Source organism: Eriocheir sinensis, chromosome 45, assembly GCF_024679095.1.
Source record: "Eriocheir sinensis breed Jianghai 21 chromosome 45, ASM2467909v1, whole genome shotgun sequence".
In the NCBI taxonomy this organism is placed as follows: domain Eukaryota; kingdom Metazoa; phylum Arthropoda; class Malacostraca; order Decapoda; family Varunidae; genus Eriocheir; species Eriocheir sinensis.
In genome coordinates this window covers 11,134,198-11,153,473 of record NC_066553.1, presented here as the reverse complement: position 1 = coordinate 11,153,473, position 19,276 = coordinate 11,134,198, and the positions used below count along the sequence as shown (strand labels likewise).

General features: G+C 41.7%; 1 protein-coding gene across 10 annotated transcripts in view; it reads left to right on the top strand.

Moving 5' to 3' along the window:
• Positions 1-8,509: 8,509 nt before the first annotated feature.
• LOC126980737 (zinc finger protein 724-like) overlaps positions 8,510-19,276 on the top strand; it is a 106,515-nt gene continuing 95,748 nt past the window's right edge. For 8 of the 10 annotated variants that reach the window (XR_007733485.1, XR_007733488.1, XR_007733487.1 and 5 more), the window contains exons 1-2: positions 8,510-8,982; positions 16,536-16,619. The gene's annotated coding sequence lies outside the window, so the exon portion shown is untranslated. Of the gene's footprint in view, positions 9,063-16,535; positions 16,620-19,276 lie in introns of all 10 variants that reach the window. The other 2 variants (XM_050831018.1, XM_050831019.1) reach the window with 2 other exon arrangements.

Below are 19,276 nucleotides of genomic sequence, written 5' to 3'. Positions count from 1 at the left end.
ATTGGGGGTGTCTGTATGCGTGCCTGTGAGTGTATGTGCCTGTATGAATGTGTATGTGTGTCTTCAAGTGTATGTTTGTGTCTGTACTAGCGAGTATGTGAGTGTATAGGCATGTACGTATGCTTGAGTGTCTGTTAGCTGTGCTTAAGCATGTGTTCAGTTAAGCCCCGTTCACACTGTGCCGACTCTAGGCCACGATTATAGGGTACACGAGGTCTTGGGTGTTGATGTGAAAGGGTCGGGCATGTCTTGAAAGAGATCTTGAGACTGTTGCCGAATGCTGCGCCGACGTCGTGACGGGAGTCTGCAGTCGTGAGGATTAGCCCAAAAAAGTATTCCATGCTAAACTTTCACGACAAGAGTCGGCAAGAGCCTGGACCAACCGTCACTTCCGGTTGAGGTCTGAGGGAGGTCGGGGGCAGTCGTCAAGACTGTCGTCTGTCTTGAGACAGTCGTGACGACTGTCGGGGCCATTTTTCAATTTTTTACCGTTTCCTGTCGGCACAATCGTCTGTGCTGACTTCTTAAGATGAGGGACTGTCGTGACGACAGTCTTCGCTTAACGAAGGACGTTCGTGACGACTGTCGGCTCAGAAATATTGGCTAACACTGCTGCTATCAAGAAATTTTTATTTTATCTTGCAGCTCACAAGGACAATAACAACTTCTGGGCATGGTACTAGGGTTGCCACCCTGAGGTCAGAAAAATGTGGAATGCAACATCTCACTCTCCAATACGGAATGGATCCATATGTAAAGGAACGGGTGGCAACCATAAAATTTCTCGAGCATGCAATGAGTGACAGCCGCATCACGCTTCTGGTGGAGGCAAGAGGGAGAGGTAAGGGACGTTGCGTCGCGTATTTTACACGTATTTTAGGACGAAACTTTGACAAATTTTACGGGCTGGTTTTGTGATTAACCGAAAAATGTGCTTACTACAATTTTAAGATACTGAATTTCATCTGCTTGACCATTCAGTTAACAAAATACAGTGCGGAACAAATACCGTTCCGTAGTGGTTCAAAACGGAACGATATATTTCATTCTCGAATACAAAGCGATTCCGTATTTTAAGGAACGGCAAGGCTGCCGCCAAGACAGTCACCAAGACAGTCGCGAAGACCGTCAGGAAGACCGTCGGCCAACTCCTTAGAAACTGTCGGCCAGCTAGTCGGCCAACCAGTTGACAAACAATCTGGAAGACTGTTCTCAAGACCGTCTGCGACTGTCGGCCAATCGGTCGGCAGATTCGTGGTTGTCGTAGGCATGGCGCCATCTCAAAAATTGACCATTGAGACTCGTCTTGAGACTAGTTGGCAGCATGTCGCAGACATACTGCCAACTAGTTAGCCGAGTGTCCTAGACAGTCGGCAATCATGCTAGCCGACACCAAGACGCCAAAAAATTCTTGGAGCGTGGGAGCCGACTTGTCAAATGCAGAAGTCGCTGGGTTGTCGTGGCCTAGAATCGCCACAGTCTGAACGGGGCTTATACTCGTAGTGCTGTAGCGCGTGCCGTGTGTGTGTGTGTGTGTGTGTGTGTGTGTGTGTGTGTGTGTGTGTGTATTTTGTTAACTGAATGGTCAAGCAGATAAAATTCAGTATCTTAAAATTGTAGTGAGCGCATTTTTCGGTTAATCACAAAACCAGCCCGTAAAATTTGTCAAAGGTTCGTTCTAAAATACGTGTACTCCAAAGTCAGCATGATAGCCTTACGTGTCCTTATTCCATTTGCTTCTACCTACTTGTGTGAGGCAGGATTTTCAACTCTTGTCAATATAAAAACGAAGAATAGGAATAGATTGGATGTTGGAGATGACATAACAAACGCTCGGCCACGAATTTCAAGGCTTGCTGCTCAAATGCAACATCAGGCATCCCACTGGCTGGGCTGGATAGCTGTTGAAACCTATGTTGATATTATTGTATAGGAATAATTGTGTTCTTTTTGTGAATTAAGGTTGGACCAATGTTGTGATTGTTTGCTAATAGATAACAACAGGATTCTTGAAGAAATTTTTTGTTAGAAGTTTCTTTCCCTCTCCTTCATAGAAAACAAAATGTAAATCAGGCTGCTGATAGTATAGGGGGTCGCGTGGGATTCAAGCTTTTGTGTAAGGGGTCGCGAGTGCAAAAACGTCGGGAACCACTGCCTTAAGGGGAGAAATGGGATGGAGTACATTTAAGGAGAGAATTATAAAGGGCAAGATGGGATTTATGAAGAAAATCGAAGGACTAAGTGAAGAAAGATGGGTAAAAAAGGTGATAACAGAGGACAGAACAATTAACATCCTCATGGAAAAAAGAAATAGCTAGATGGAAGAGGAGAGAAAATCTTGAAAATGAGTGGAACAGAATGAAGGTTAAGGACATCAAGAAATGCATTGCCACCAATGGCCTGGAAAAATGGCAAGCAGGAGCAGCAGAAAAGTCGACTTTAAAATGGTACAAGAGAAAACAAAAGCCTGAAAGAGAAAATTGGTACCGGGGAGACTGGGGGAGTAAGCTGCTGTTCAAGGCAAGGTCTGGTCGTCTGGAACTCTAGAAGTAAAGGGGAGAAGCAGAGACGAGCAGGACCAAAACTGTAGCTTGTGTATAGGAGAAAAGGAAACAATAGAGCACCTGATAGTGGCCTGTGACAGGTATGAAGAGGAGAGGCAAAGGCTATTGGCTTCAGTAGTGGAAATTATTGGGGAAGAGGAGTGACATAGCAGATTGGAGGAGGAAGACGGAGGAGTAAGTACCGTGTTAGGACTATATGGCAGTAAGGAGGAAGCAGTGAAATTAATACCTTACACAAAAATTTTCTTGGCATGTGTTTGGAAAAAAAAATCTGAACAGTAAAAGTGGAGTGAAAAGTGTACTAGTGGAAAATAGCAAAGCACATAGGCAAATAAATCTGGAAAAAAAAGGACAGAAACCCTAAGTTCCAGGATGAAGTGTTTAAGAAAGTGATATATACTGAAAAGAAAAGTGCAAGACCATGCACATAGGGAACAGCGTACACCGAGCAGAATACCAGCTGAATGGCGTCAAGTTGGAGGAGTCGGACCGGGAAAAGGACCTTGGCATTATAGTGGCCAATAACCTCAAATCATCCAGTCACGTGGCAATGGTGGCTGCTAAAGCGAACAGCAGACTGGGCATCATCAAACGCAACTTCAGTGTGCTGGATAAGACCATCTTGCTGCCGCTATATCTCTCTCTAGTCCGGCCCATCTTGGACTACGGGGCCCAAGCATGGTCCCCATACCTGGCAAAGGACATCCAGGCCTTGGAGAGGGTGCAGAGAAGGGCAACAAAGCTAGTACCAGGCACTGCCCAGCTGCCATACGAAGAGCGCTGTAAGCACCTTGGCCTCCAGACGCTACAAGAGAGAAGAGTGAGGGGTGACATGATCCAGACATACAAGCTCCTGCATGGCTACGAGGACATCCCCCTCACCAGATTCTTTCAACCCAACACTCACCGACTGCGGGGCCACTCCTACAAGCTGAGTAAACCAGACCATTGGCGAACCACAATGAAGGGAAACTGGTTTGCCATTAGAGTTATAGACCCGTGGAATAAGCTCTCAGATAATGTGGTATCTGCCCCTTCAATAGCCAGTTTCAAATCGCGGTATGACAGGCACTTGGATCAGGGGCATGAGGCTAACAGGTCTTAGAGGTGGGGAACACCAAAAGAAGTCACTTCTTATTCCCCCACTATCCATTCATAGGTAAGCATTCATAGGTAAGCAAAAGAAGAAGAAGAAGAAGAAGAAGATCAAGCCCAAGATCAAACCCCGAGATATGATTTTCTCTTCTTTGCAAAGGCCTATGATAGTGTAAGAAGAGATAAGTTAATAGAAGTTTTAAAGTTGCACTGCCATCCATCCTGTATGGGGTAAGTATAATAAACATCACAAAGACAGATATAAAAAAGTTGCAGAGGATAGAGAATGGGGTGTACAGGAAGATTTTGAGGGCACCAATGTATATATGCACAGGAAGCAGCACTCAGGGGGGAGATAGGAAGCTCCAGTGTTAAAAACAGGATAAGGGAGGGACAGTGGAAGTACTTAAGGTATGTTCTTGTGGAAGGAAACGATTTGGTGAGAAGGGTGGGAGAGGAGATGATAGAGAAGAGACAAAGTAGGTGGGTGAAGGATTTGTTGAATAAACTGAGAGCAACAGAGGGACTGAGTGTGAGTGTGAGGAATGAGACAAAGGAGAGTATAAAGCAGAGAATGAGAGAGGTGGATACAAGAGAGTGGAAGAGGCAAATGAATGAGAAAGCAAGCCTTAAGATATATAGAAAATGGAGACAGGAGTTGGGAGGACAAGAAGAGGTATACAGTGCTAGAGATGTATCGGGTGTCGAATTTTAGACATCCGCGGATGCGGATGTATATGCGGATGTCATTTTGCGGATGCAAATGTGAATGCGGATATCAGTCTCTACTAAAATGCGGATGCAAATGCGGATGCGGATATCAAAATATGATATCCTCGCGGATGCGGATGCGGATGCGGATGTTTTTACGTCAAACGTTCTCACCAAGAGGACCCCCCCCCAAAAAAAAAGCGTTTCAGTGTCAGACCATGCAGACAGGAGAAGTAACAAATAAAAACAAGGTGGGAGAACCAAAATACTGCCAAATGAGTTCGAATGGTGTCTTAATAGTTGATACTTCTCTCTTTGAAAGTATTTAAGTCATAGGAAGACGTAAATACGGACGCAGGAAGGGAGTTCCAGAGTATACTAGTGGAAGTAAAGTGGAAGTACTTTTTGTTGCAATAAAGTTTTATGACGAGTTTCGGCCACACATTTTGTGCGTTACCTGGATGCGGGACGTGGACCCAACTCGTCGTGCATCCCACCGACCACTTTCCCCAACCTCCACCCTTTTGAAAGTGGTTAACTATAAATCTATAACCAACTGATTGAACTGATACTATAAACACACATTTATTACTTAATATTTAAAGTTCAAGATGGGCAAGTTTCGTTTAAAAAACAGTAGCTTATCTACCTTTTCTGGCAAAAGCCGATTGCGCTTAGCGTCATATATCAAGCCAGCACTACTAAACAGCTGCTCACTAGGAACGCTACTTGGTGGACAGGAGAGATACTGGCAAGCTACCTTTCCCAAATCAGGGTAGACTGTCTTCATTGTCTTCCACCATTGCAAACTATCTTGACTTGTTCCACTTATTCTTTTCTCTCTGTGATATTTCTCAATATCTTTCATGAGTAAAGTTACTACAGATGAGTTTTCTGCTTCATCATCACTGCTGGAGGCAAGAATAGAGGTCATTGCTTCATCTAATGCTCCACAGGTGGTAGGTGTTTCACTCATATCATCTCTTCTTCGTTTCCTTCTTGGTTCTCCATCTTCCTCTTCTAGAATAGTCGTCTGACGAAGCTCCTCACATACTCTGGCAAGTGATGATTTTACTTGATCAGTGACGTGAGATGAAGAAAAAAATGTACTCTTGTATCTTGGGTCAATATATGTTGCAATTCTGTAAAGATCTTCATTTTCAATCCAAGAAAATCTTTTCTCAACATCAGCTTGCATTGCTTCTTTCATGAAGTTTACTGCCTGTGTTGCTTGTCTGTCTTCATTTAACTCAATCCCTGATCCTGAGCCTGGTTCATCTTCAGAGCTTGTATCTGAAGTATGAGTTTCTTCAACAGGGTTAGAAACTACTGATGTGGTATGCTGAAGAGTGTGTTTTAAGGACTTTACAAGTGGAATCACTTCAGCTGCTGTTGATGTGGAGTCACTAAGTTTTTTGTGATATCTTCATAAGGTTGTAAGGCTTGCACATTTATGCATAATCAACCACTCAGTATTGCTGAGCTGTTTGATTTTGGAGTTGGTAGCAGCATACACACACACACAGATTCCTTTATTTCTAGTGTTCTTCTTAGCAAGTGTAAGGTGCTATTCCATCTTGTGGGTGTATCATGAATAACAGAAAGTTTAGGTACTTGCAGCCTGTCCTGAATCTTTTTAAGTTCATCTTGTGCCATAGTTGAGTGATGAAAGTGCATAGCAATACTACGAGTTTTTTTTATCATGTTTTCTATATCACAATGTGATGATAACCCAGTTTTAGCAATCAGCTGTATTTTATGCACAGTACAATCCAAATTATTTACACCTGAGAGAAACAGAGCTTTTTTCATATTTGCTCCAGCATCACGCAGAACACAGTGCACATTTGTACGAGACATGTCCCACTTCATCAGCATATCATCAAACATTTTGGAAATATACTCTCCTGTATGTCGTTCTTCCAGTGGTTCAGCACCTAGCACAAAGTTTGTTCTTTCAAATTCCTTATTTATGGTATGTGCAGTTAAACTCAGCAATGAGACACCTGCTGAGGTATCTGACCACACATCACTTGTGAAGGAAAGTTTGTTGTCTTGCTTCACTTCATCAATTTATGGGGAGGCGGTGGCTGAATCGACAGAGTAACAGCACCGCGTTCAGGAGGACGCGAGTTCAATCCCCGCCCGGTGCCACCAAGCTGGGATTTTTCAGCCGCCGCCGAGTGGCTTAAAACTACCCACATGCTGTCCAGAAGACCACCTATCAACCCGGACTCTAGATTCTAGGATTAAAGATGAGCTCCGGGAGGGCAGCATGAGCCAATGCAAGATGGCGCCACTATAAACACTCGCCTGCGCCAGAACGGGCTGGGCCGACCATCAGGACCCACCGGGAAGAAGCCTTGGGCCGACCATCAGGCCCCACCGGGAAAAAGCCTACCGGCGCTATAGGCCGCGACGTAAAATATATATATATATATATATATATATATATATATATATATATATATATATATATATATATATATATATATATATATATATATATATATTTCTTTTATTTTCTTGAAAACAGACTCATACATATCACTACATATCATTGATGAATAGAAATTTCGCTGCTTTAGACTGTATAGTGGAGCAGTTTCAGTCACCAGTCTCATGAATCCTATGTCCTCAACATGACTGAAAGGCAAATCATCCATGACTAACATTTCTGCAATGCATTTATCCAGTTTCTTTGCCTTAGGATTAGAAGCATCCCATAATTTTGCACTCTGAAAATACTCACATTCCTTTGCTTAGCATCTGTCTTTGCTTTTTGCAAAGGTGTTTTTTCTATATTTATTTTTTCTTACAACTTCTTTGTCTCTTTTGCCATTAACTCTTCAAACTGTTCTTTATGCAGTGATTTCAAGTGGTTTTTCAAAGATGTAGTTCCACGTCCCTTTCGTGAATAATCTTTCTTGCACAACAGACACTGTGCTAGGTCACTTGACTTGCTCATAAAATATTTCCACACTTCACTGCTATGTGACGCCATTTTTCAGCTGCTGTAGCAGTCAGCACAGAACAATAAGGCTTTGTAAACTTGATTATAATATCCTTTTAAACCATCACTGGCAAACTGTATTATCAGCGAGCAAAGCAAGGAAGGAGCAGTACTTCTTCCTTCGAAGGCAAACTCTTACCAAACTGATGACCTAGCTGCCAGTGTACTGTGTAGGACTTATGCTCAGAATGCCAGTTTACAACTTATGGATCACTATTATAAATTTTCGAGATGCTTAGCAAATGTGAAAAGAAAATTACTTTATTCTAATGCTTCATTGCATTAAATTCTAGTAAGAAATACATCGAAAAGCCCTCTATAACAGTAATAATGATAATAATAATAAAACAATAGCTAATATTACCCTTCCTCTGTGAAAATCTTTTCATCGGCAACTCACTGTATCAGGGGAAACAGGCGACAACAGGAAAACTCGTGCGATAAGAAGAGCTCAGCGCTGCCGGTTCATATTTTTTAATATTATTATTTGTATAATTATGGAAACATTCGCATTAAAAGTATTTAAGGAAGAAGCACTGAATTCTACCGTGTGAAGTGGGAATAAGGTCTAAGACTGCAATGTACGACATTACTCAGCCACACGACACACACATTACAGTCTCTCTCTCTCTCTCTCTCTCTCTCTCTCTCTCTCTCTCTCCAGCAGTAAGGCATCGGGGTGAAGGTGAGAAGCAAGGGTGATAAGCCTCCTCTCTATCTCCCTCTTCACCCTCCTCACACACACACACACACACACACAGTGACTCACTCATCTGTCGTTACGAAGTATCTAACATTCCACCATTCACAGCTTGCAGTTTATTTACTATGTATTTGTACTTCATAGTCACTAAGTAAAATTCGCCCCCTCCTCCTGACCTTCCCCTAAATTCTAGACACATTACGTTGTGTAAGTTTGAAAGGAGATGAATCCGTGATATTATTTGCTTTAGTTTTACTAGATAATTAATTCATTAGACACACATCAATAAATTTACTCCACATTTCTAAGCTCTGTCTGAACTCTAAGTCTGTAAGCACCAGGCAGCTAGTACTCTACCACTCTGCTAGTCTGTGACTGCGTGTCTATATATTACTCTATAATCTACAGGTTGTGCAATACACAAAACACATCCGCATCCACACATCCTCTGTAGAGTGCGGATGCGGATGCGGATGCGGATGTATATTTCACCACAAATGCGGATGCGGAGGCGGAGGCGGATGTTCAGTTTATCACAACTACGGATGCGGATGCGGATGCGGATGTGAAAAAATATGCGGATGTTCCGCGGATGCGGATGCGGATGCGGATATCCGATACATCTCTAGTATACACCAACAACCAAGCCTCAGAACAAACGAAAACAACAGTACACAAGTTTTGGACAATAAGAGAAAAAAGAATGAAAGAAAGAGGAAAACAATAGACCCAGACAGTAGATACATCAGGGAGTGCCGTTACAAAGGCAAAACTCCCGACCGACTACTACTACTACTACTACTACTACTCTATTCTTTCGAAACCCACGAGAAGTTAATCAAGACAAGGAGAGGGTGTTCCCCGGCTGCCTGGGACGTGACGGGAGAGCCAAAGAGGTAGAGTTATTAACACATGCAGCCGTGAACACTTTTTGAAGCGGCGCTGTGGGATTACTTGTGTGAGGAGAGGAAGGAAGGTGAGGCCAAAAGGGTGCTCTGTGTGTCTTCCTCATAGGTAAGGGGGCTTCGTGGTGCAGTGGTTCGCACACTCAGCTCACAACCGAGAGAGTGGAAAAATATGGGCGGCTTTTCCGATACCCTACGGGGTTGTGTCCCGTCTCCTGGGGTCTGTTCCCTTCTATAATTCCTTCCCCTTCTGTCTCTCCGGCATATGACCACAGATGTTGTGTCCCGTCTCCTGGGGTCTGTTCCCTACTCCTATAATTCCTTCCCCTTCTGTCTCTCCGGCATATGACCACAGATGTTGTGTCCCGTCTCCTGGGGTCTGTACCCTTCTCCTATAATTCCTTCCCCTTCTGTCTCTCCGGCATATGACCACAGATGTTGTGTCCCGTCTCCTGGGGTCTGTTCCCTTCTCCTATAATTCCTTCCCCTTCTGTCTCTCCTGCATATGACCACAGATGTTGTGTCCCGTCTCCTGGGGTCTGTACCCTTCTCCTATAATTCCTTCCCCTTCTGTCTCTCCGGCATATGACCACAGATGTTGTGTCCCGTCTCCTGGGGTCTGTTCCCTTCTCCTATAATTCCTTCCCCTTCTGTCTCTCCGGCATATGACCACAGATGTTGCGCCGACTAAACAAAACTTTCCTTTTCTCAGGGGTAACAATGGATAACACTCACTAGTTTGGTTAGGGCTTAATTAAAGTGTGGAATGGTGGAGTTTGTGTTTCCCCGTGTGGGTGGGTGCTACTTATTTCCCTGTGTGCATGTTAGTTTAACCCGGTAGCAGCGGGGATCATGTTTCTTAATGGTCCCCCCAAACAAGAAAAATGAGAAAAAATCACCCCTCACACAAACCATTTCAAAATATATATCAAAGCATTTGTGATCAGATTATGTATCATTTATATTGGGTGGCTTATGAATAGGCACGAACTCAGCGCAAATTTTTTGGACTCCCACATCTCAAAAAGTACTGGTTCAATCTTCCTCAGGTTTTGACAGTAGGTAGACATACATGTGAACTATGTAGTATCCAAAATTTAGCCATCTATGTACAGCATTTTTTGAGTTATGGCCAAAAAACGGGGATCAATAATAAGTAAGCAAAAAATTATTAATATGCAATTATTTTGATAAGTTGGGAGACACCACCAAGCCTGTGCTCTGCCATGCTGTGTTATCTTAAGCCTAAATAGCCCTATCTTGACTTAGTGAAAAGTAACAAACTCGGTGCAACAAAATTTGGACTCCCATATCTCAAAAAGTACTGGTTCAATCTTCCTCAGGTTTTGACAGTAAGTAGACATACATATAAACTATATAGTATCCAAAATTTAGCCGTCTGTGTGCAGCATTTTTTGAGTTATGGCCGAAAAATGGGGATCAATAATAAGTAAGCGAAAAATTATTAATATGCAATTATTTTGTTAAGTTGGGAGACACCACCAAGCCTGTGCTCTGCCATGCCGCGTTATCTTGCCCAAATAGCCCTATCTTGACTTAGTGAATAGTAACGAACTCGGCGCACGAACTCAGTGCAAAAAAGTTTGGACTCCCATATCTCAAAAAGGACTGGTTCAATCTTCTTTAAGTTTTGACAGTAAGTAGACATACATGTGAACTATGTAGTATCAAAAAATTTAGCTGTCTGTGTGCAGTATTTTTTGAGTTATGGCCAAAAAACAGGGAACAATAATAAGGAAGCGAAAAATTATTAATATGCAAGTATTTTAATAAGTTGGGAGACACCACCAAGCCTGTGCTCAGCCATGCCATGTTATCTTGCCCAAATAGCCCAATCTTGACTTAGTGAATGGGCACGAACTCGGCGCAAATTTATTTGGATTCCCATATCTCAAAAAGTTCTGGTTCAATTTTCCTCAAGTTTTGACAGTAGGTAGACATACATATGAACTATATAGTATCCAAAATTTAGCCCTCTCTGTGCAGCATTTTTTAAGTTATGGGCAAAAAACTGGGATCAGTAATGCGGCGCTATCTAATTACCGGTGAAATTTGCCATGTCTGTAGTAGTAGTAACGGTTATAGTAGTAGAAGTGGTTGGTTTTCTTTCTCTTTGTTTTGCTTTCTTTATTTATTTCCTTCCCTCTTTCTTCCTTTAATTTTCATTCTTCTTCTCTCTTTCTCTCCTTTCCTATTTGATGATTTGTCTTTTTATTTATTTATTTATTTACTATTTTTACAGCAAAGGAGACAGCACAAGGGCACAAAAAAAAAGGAAACAATAAAAAAGCCTGCTACTCGATGTATTGAATATGTGTTATATGATATGTTAACCCAGTAGGAGCGAGGATGATGCTTCTTAATGGTCCCTCCAAGCAAGAAAACTGAGAAAAAATCATCACTCACACAAACCATTTCATAATATATAGCAAAGTATTTGTGATCAGATTATGTATCATCTATTTTGGGGGGTTTATATCAGGGCACAAATTTGGCCCGTCGCTGCTACACGGTAAGGCCACAAATTTGGCCCGTCGCTGCTACCGGGTTATGGGCAGGATAAGGTAAACCTGTAAACCAGCAACATATCCCCTATTAAGTCCAACAGTGCTGGACCTGTGATTGTGGTTAGGCTGTATTTTCAGAATACTGTAGAGTACCTTTGGTTCCTAACATGCTTTTTTTTTTTTTTTTTTTTTGTGTGTGTGTGTGTGTGTGTGTGTGCTGGCCCATATCACCGATAGGCTTTCTTGAGGGGCCTGCTGGATGGTAGTCGGGCCCCTCCCGTCATGGCGCAGGCAAGTGTTTTATTGTGCCGCCAGGTTTTGTTGCCACATGCTTCCCCCCGGAGCTCGTTCTTGATTCACTTGGATAGTTTCTTCTAGAGTTTGGGTTGATGGATGGTCTTCAGGACAGCATGTGGGTAGTCTTAAGCTTAATTTGGTGCTAACTTTAACCCGTCCGCTGCGATTGGCACGGATTTCGCCTTCACTGGTAGCCTGGTAACATTATAGTCCCAAGTTTTTCTCTGCCTCTGTGGTGGATAGTGGAGTGTTTCCCATGTGGTGTCGGTGTGCTGGATATCCCCTCCCAAGGTGCAGGACTTTACATTTTTTTTCATTGAATTGTAGCAGCCACTTTTTGATCCATTCCTGTAGCTTGGTGATGTCTTCTTGTAGGAAATCCGCAGCCAAGGGGATAAATTTATTTAGTTTTCTATTTATTTATTATGTATTCATTTTTGGGCATTTTCATTAAGTGAAAAATTTCAGAAACATAATAATGAGCTAAGCACATAAGAAAATGAGCTGTGACCACTTCAAATATACATGATTACTACACATCAGTACTTTTCAATACAGTAAATGATTTTGTTCCTCCATTAAGTTTTGATAACTGGTGGTTTTCTCTAAAGATCTGGTTCAAGTGGTTATGAGTATCAGGCTTTTTTTTTTTTTTTACATTTGTTACCTTTTTTGTATGCCCTTGAACTGACTCCTCTGTTGTAAAAAAAAAAAAACTAATAATTTGCTGTCCTAGAGCCTTTCTTTGAGCTTAATAGGAAAAAAATGCGTCATAGTTATAAGGTTTGCCGCAGCAGCTCGCTGGATAGGCGGGCAACACTCGTGCATAGTCGGTTAGTAGCGAACACCCAGTGCTTCAAGTAAGTAGTACCCCGCGCTACACTCCCTTGCTGTCGCTGATATTGCTTTATTGTTTCTTGCTTCTAATTCAGCGGTTCTTAACCCGGGGGTCGTGATCTTGGAATGAGGTGAGTTGTTTTGAGGAATATTGGATTTTATTCATATGGTGTAAGGTTTTCTGCATATTTTACCGTATCTACAACTTCTGTAATAAGTTATAAGTGGGAAGAGTTTTACAATCTGTGATAACTTGCTAATAAGGCAATGAAGTAGCCAAGAGAAATACATTATAATTTTACTGTGTACACCAGCTTATAATTTTGCATTTAGTTAAACCAGGCTATTATTTTGCATTCATGAACACTAGGCTATTATTTAGCATTTAGGAATAATATGCTATTAATTTGAATTCATGAATACGAGGCTATTATTTTGCATTTAGGAATACCAAGCAATCATTTTGCATTAACGAATACAAAGCTATTATTTTACATTTAGGAGATTGGGCTATTATTTTCCATTTAGGAAACTGGTAGGCTATTATGCATTTAGGAATACTAAACTATTATTTTGCATCTAGGAGACTAGGCTATTATTTTGCATTTAGGAAACTGGTAGGCTATTATGCATTTAGGAATACTAAACTATTATTTTGCATCTAGGAGACTAGGCTATTATTTTGCATTTAGGAAACTAGTAGGCTATTATGCATTTAGGAACACTAAACTATTATTTTGCATTTAGGAATACTAAGCTATTATTTTACATTGAGGAAATTAGGCTAGGAATACTAAGCTATTATTTTGCATTTAGAAATCTAGGCTATTATTTTGCATTTAGGAATACTAAACTATTATTTTGCATTTAGGATACTAGGCTATTATTTTGCATTTAGGAAACTAGTAGGCTATTATGCATTTAGGAATACTAAACTATTATTTTGCATTTAGGAATACTAAGCTATTATTTTACATTGAGGAAATTAGGCTAGGAATACTAAGCTATTATTTTGCATTTAGGAATCTAGGCTATTATTTTGCATTTAGGAATACTAAACTATTATTTTGCATTTAGGAATCTAGGCTATTATTTTGCATTTAGGAATACTATACTATTATTTTGCATTTAGGAAGACTAAGCTATTATTTTGCATTTAGGAATCCAGGCTATTATTTAGCATTTAGGAATACTAAACTATTATTTTGCATTTTGGAATCTAGGCTATTATTTTGCATTTAGAAATCTAGGCTATTATTTTGCATTTAGGAATACTAAACTATTATTTTGCATTTAGGAGACAAGGCTATTATTTTGCATTTAGGAAACTAGTAGGCTATTATGCATTTAGGAATACTAAATTATTATTTTGCATTTAGGAATACTAAGCTATTATTTTACATTGAGGAAATTAGGCTAGGAATACTAAGCTATTATTTTGCATTTAGGAATCTAGGCTATTATTTTGCGTTTAGGAATACTAAACTATTATTTTGCATTTAGGAATCTAGGCTATTATTTTGCATTTAGGAATACTATACTATTATTTACCATTTAGGAATACTAGGCTATTACGTATTTTGCATATATGAATAATAACTTATTATTATGCATATAAGAAAACTAAGCTATTATTTTGCAGTAGCTTTTTTCTTAGAGAAATTCTCTCTCTCTCTCTCTCTCTCTCTCTCTCTCTCTCTCTCTCTCTCTCTCTCTCTCTCTCTCTCTCTCAATTAACATGACATTTATTGCATCTTTTTTATTCAGATTGACTGACAGAGAGAGAGAGAGAGAGAGAGAGAGAGAGAGAGAGAGAGAGAGAAACATGTGATTGCATGGCAACTCTGTTGGTCAGGGTTGGGAAGGTCCAGGTTGTGTGTGGGTCTTAGGGCCACTTTCACAGTCACTTTTTTGTTTGTTTTGATCGCTACCAATGATGGCGATCGACGCTTTAATTTTCCACGTGAAACTTGCCTATGGGGTAGTGGCGGCTGCAGAGGAAGGGAGAGGTTTTGAGAGTGTGTGGCAAGGTGCGGGGCTAGGCTAACCCCACAGCCGCCACTACCCCACCGGCCAGTTTTATGTGGAAATACTATAGTGGTGATAACAGCCATTGGTAACGATCAAAACAAACAAAATGACTGTGAAAGCAGCCCTTAGTATGGGGGGGTTGTAGGTGGTCGACCTTAAATAATCTTTTTAACCCGGTAGCAGCGACGGGCCAAATTTGTGGCTTTACCATGTAGCAGCGAGAGGCCAAATTTGTGCCATGATATAAACCCCCCAAAATAGGTGATACATAATCTGATCACAAATGATTTGATGTATATTATAAAATGGTTTGTGTGAGGGGTGATTTTTTTCTCATTTTTCTCGCTTTGAGGGACCATTAACCCGTGGGCTTCGGCTATGGGAAAGCCGAGAAGTGGCTGAGAAAGGACAAAATTACACTGCATTTTGAGACTAAGAAAACAGCATGGAACGTACATCAGAGTACTCATCTCTTAACTATAAATACGTTAAAAATATTTACTTATAATCAAACTCCATTCTTTTTGGGTGGTGTTTGTTACAAAATAAATAGTCTTATGATGCGTGGCATCAAGCCGAGAGTTGCTTGTTGTCTTATATAGAGAATATGACAAGTGATTACTGTATGGATAGCTAATTCAGTATGCCATAACCTTACAGCACCACCTATGACAAAAAAGCCCACCTCAATATCACTCACCCACCACAATTAACCAGGGCATTCATGGTGGGTTGCGGTATGCCACCACCGCCTACAATTAGCTGGAATTATGGGTTTTATGGCCAGCCCTTTTTAGGGTCCACCGTACAACAGCCACAACTCGTGAAAGCCCTGAAAAGGGTCTGTCTACGTTTCATAGGTCATATATAAATAAACAAAGAAATTAAGATAAGTTACTGTTTAGCCCGGTAGCAGCGACGGGCCAAATTTGTGGGTTTTCTGTGCAGCAGCAATGGGCCAAATTTGTGGCTTTTCTGTGCAGCAGCGATGGGCCAAATTTGTGGCTTTTCTGTGCAGCAGCGATGGGCCAAATTTGTGGGTTTTCTGTGCAGCAGCGACGGGCCAAATTTGTGGCTTTTCTGTGCAGCAGCGACGGGCCAAATTTGTGGCTTTTCTGTGCAGCAGCAACGGGCCAAATTTGTGGCTTTTTTGTGCAGCAGCGATGGGCCAAATTTGTGGCTTTACCGTGTAGCAGTGACAGGCCAAATTTGTGCCATGAAATAACCCCCCAAAAATAGATGATACATAATGTGATCAAAAATGTTATTATATATATATATTATGAAATGGTTTGTGTGAGTGATGATTTTTTCTCATTTTTCTCACTTGGAGGGACCATTAAGAAACATGATCCCCGCTGCTACCGGGTTAATAAAAAGATATCTGTTATTAGGTACATAGATATGTATATATTTTTTTATTGCAATGAAAATACGAACTACGCATGTCAGGGCAAAAAAATGATCTTTGATTTTCTCATATATGATTATCATTTCTTATATCTAAGATATATTATCCTGTTTCTTGATGTTTATGCCTTCATATTGTGCTTAGTGTTTGTGAAGATTATAAGACTTCATTACTTCCTATTGTAAAACCAAATTGTCGAGTCCGTTTGGGCGGAGGCTCCCTCGGGTCCATTTCTCCCCTCTGCTCTGCCACCCAGTCCCACCACCTATCTCTTCCTCTCATCTGGTACCTTTACCGTACATATGAGAGGAAGAGATAGGTGTTGGGAGTGTGGCAGAGCAGAGGAGGAAAGGACTCTGGAGCCTACGCCCAGACAGACTTCACAGTTTGGTTTTTCTGTAGTGTTGTCTCCAGTGTTGAAAGATTTGAATTTGTTTCAGGATAGCCGGCGTGTGGGATGGGTTGAGGGTCCAACATTGCCTCTTTCGTGTTCAAGCCGCCTGGCGCTCTCGCCTCATCAATGGGTGAGTTGAGAAGTAGTTCTTATATACTCTATTGAGCCGCAATAGCTGACTATTCACAGATTTCTTAACCTGTCTGCTGCAATTGGAACTAATTTGGCCTTCACTGATAGCCTGGTAACATATATTCTCTTGTCTTTCTCTGCCTCTGTGGTGGATAATTGAGTGTTTCCCATGTGGCATTGGTATGCTGGATATACCCTCCTAAGGTGCATGACTTTACATTTTTCTTCATTGAATTATAGCAGCCACTTTTTGATCCATTCCTGTTGCTTGGTGATGTCTTCTTGTAGGAAATCGCAGTCAACAGGTTAACTAGACTTGAAGTGCATGGGCCGGGTTGGCTCACTCCACATATGCCTTGTCTACTACGTTTATTTATACGTTTCTGTGTTGCATCATGTAAGTGGATGAAGCCCTTTTTTCCTGATAGACGGGGGCTTCGTGGTGCAGTGGTAAGCACACTCGGCTCACAACCGAGAGAGCCCAAGTTTGATTCCCGGGCGGAGTGGAAAAATTTGGGCGGCTGTTCCAATACCCTACGCCCCTGTTCACCCAGCAGTGAATGGGTACCAGGTATTAATCGGGGGTTGTGTCCCGTCTCCTGGGGTCTGTTCCCTTCTCCTATAATTCATTCTCCTTCTGTCTCTCCAGCATATGACCACATATGTTGCACCGACTAAACGAAACTTTCCAACTTTTCCTGATAGATTTTGATTTGTTTTTAAAAGATTTTGATTTGTTTTCAATGTGTGCCGTCTGTTTCCCTCAGAAATCATAAGAAAAACTTTGTTATGTGGTAAAAACAAAACAAGTCACTGGAGATCAACAAATATTAGATTATGTATTTTAACCCCGTAGCAGCGACGGGCCAAATTTGTGCCATGATAAAGACCCACAAAATAGATGATACATAAACTGATCACAAATGCTTTGATATATATTATGAAATGGTTTGTGTGAGTGATGATTTTTCCTCATTTTTCTCGCTTAGAGGGACCATTAAGAAACATGATCCCCGCTGCTACTGGGTTTAATTTAGTATTCTTCCACCTTTATTTCCTATGTGTCGTTGTTGTCCTTTTCTGTCTCTGTCTTCCTCCCCCTCTTCTTCTTCCTCCTCCTCCTTGTGTTCTGCTTTCCAGTCTTCTAAGAGCCTGCCATTCTCTTCTTCCTCCTCCTCCTCCTTGTGTTCTGCTTTCCAGTCTTCTAAGAACCTGCCATTCTCTTCTTCCTCCTCCTCCTCCTTGTGTTCTGCTTTCCAGTCTTCTAAGAGCCTGCCATTCTCTTCTTCCTCCTCCTCCTTTTGTTCTGCTTTCCAGTCTTCTAAGAACCTGCCATTCTCTTCTTCTTCCTCCTCCTCCTTGTGTTCTGCTTTCCAATCTTCTAAGAGCCTGCCATTCTCTTCTTCCTCCTCCTCCTTTTGTTCTGCTGTCCAGTCTTCTAAGAACCTGCCATTCTCTTCTTCCTCCTCCTCCTTGTGTTCTGCTTTCCAGTCTTCTAAGAGCCTGCCATTCTCTTCCTCCTCCTCCTCCTTGTGTTCTGCTTTCCAATCTTCTAAGAACCTGCCATTCTCTTCTTCTTCTTCCTCCTCCTCCTTGTGTTCTGCTTTCCAATCTTCTAAGAACCTGCCATTCTCTTCTTCTTCTTCCTCCTCCTCCTTGTGTTCTGCTTTCCAATCTTCTAAGAGCCTGCCATTCTCTTCTTCCTCCTCCTCCTTGTGTTCTGCTTTCCAGTCTTCTAAGAGCCTGCCATTCTCTTCTTCCTCCTCCTCCTCCTCCTTTTGTTCTGCTTTCCAGTCTTCTAAGAACCTGCCATTCTCTTCTTCCTCCTCCTCCTCCTCCTTTTGTTCTGCTTTCCAGTCTTCTAAGAACCTGCCATTCTCTTCTTCTTCCTCCTCCTCCTTGTGTTCTGCTTTCCAGTCTTCTAAGAACATGCCATTCTCTTCTTCCTCCTCCTCCTTGTGTTCTGCTTTCCAGTCTTCTAAGAACATGCCATTCTCTTCTTCCTCCTCCTCCTTGTGTTCTGCTTTCCAGTCTTCTAAGAACATGCCATTCTCTTCTTCCTCCTCCTAGTGTTCTGCTTTCCAATCTTCTAAGAACCTGCCAATACATTTCCTCTTGTAGCACCTCTCTCACTTCCCTCTCCATCATTCACTGCCCGCCTGCTGTCCTTCCTTCATTTCAGTCGTAATACACCAGGTATTCGTTATATGCGAGGGCTATGTTCTGCAAAAAGCTCGCATAATGTGAATTCGCACATATTGAACCTATCATCCCATTAATTATAGGGGGTTATGTTCCACGACACATTTTTGAACCCTCTAAATATTTATTCTGGCACCGTTTCACAATAATAAAACACTAAGGCACTAAAGATTGCTTCCAGGGAAACACACCCAAAGTCTACGATTTAAGCTGATAATTACCTACCTGAGGATTAACTTTAGGATCAGAGGGAGGAAAAGGTTAATTACAGGCGAGGAAAGTGCGGGAAAACATTTGCACCCGCCGCCCTCTAGGGTGACTCGGCCACCATACCTCACCAACCAGTCACACCAGCGCCACTACTCGCATAGTAGCGAATTTTTCTCGCATAAAACGAATACTTGGCACATTTAGGTTAGTCGCATATTTCGAACTCGCATATATCGAATACCC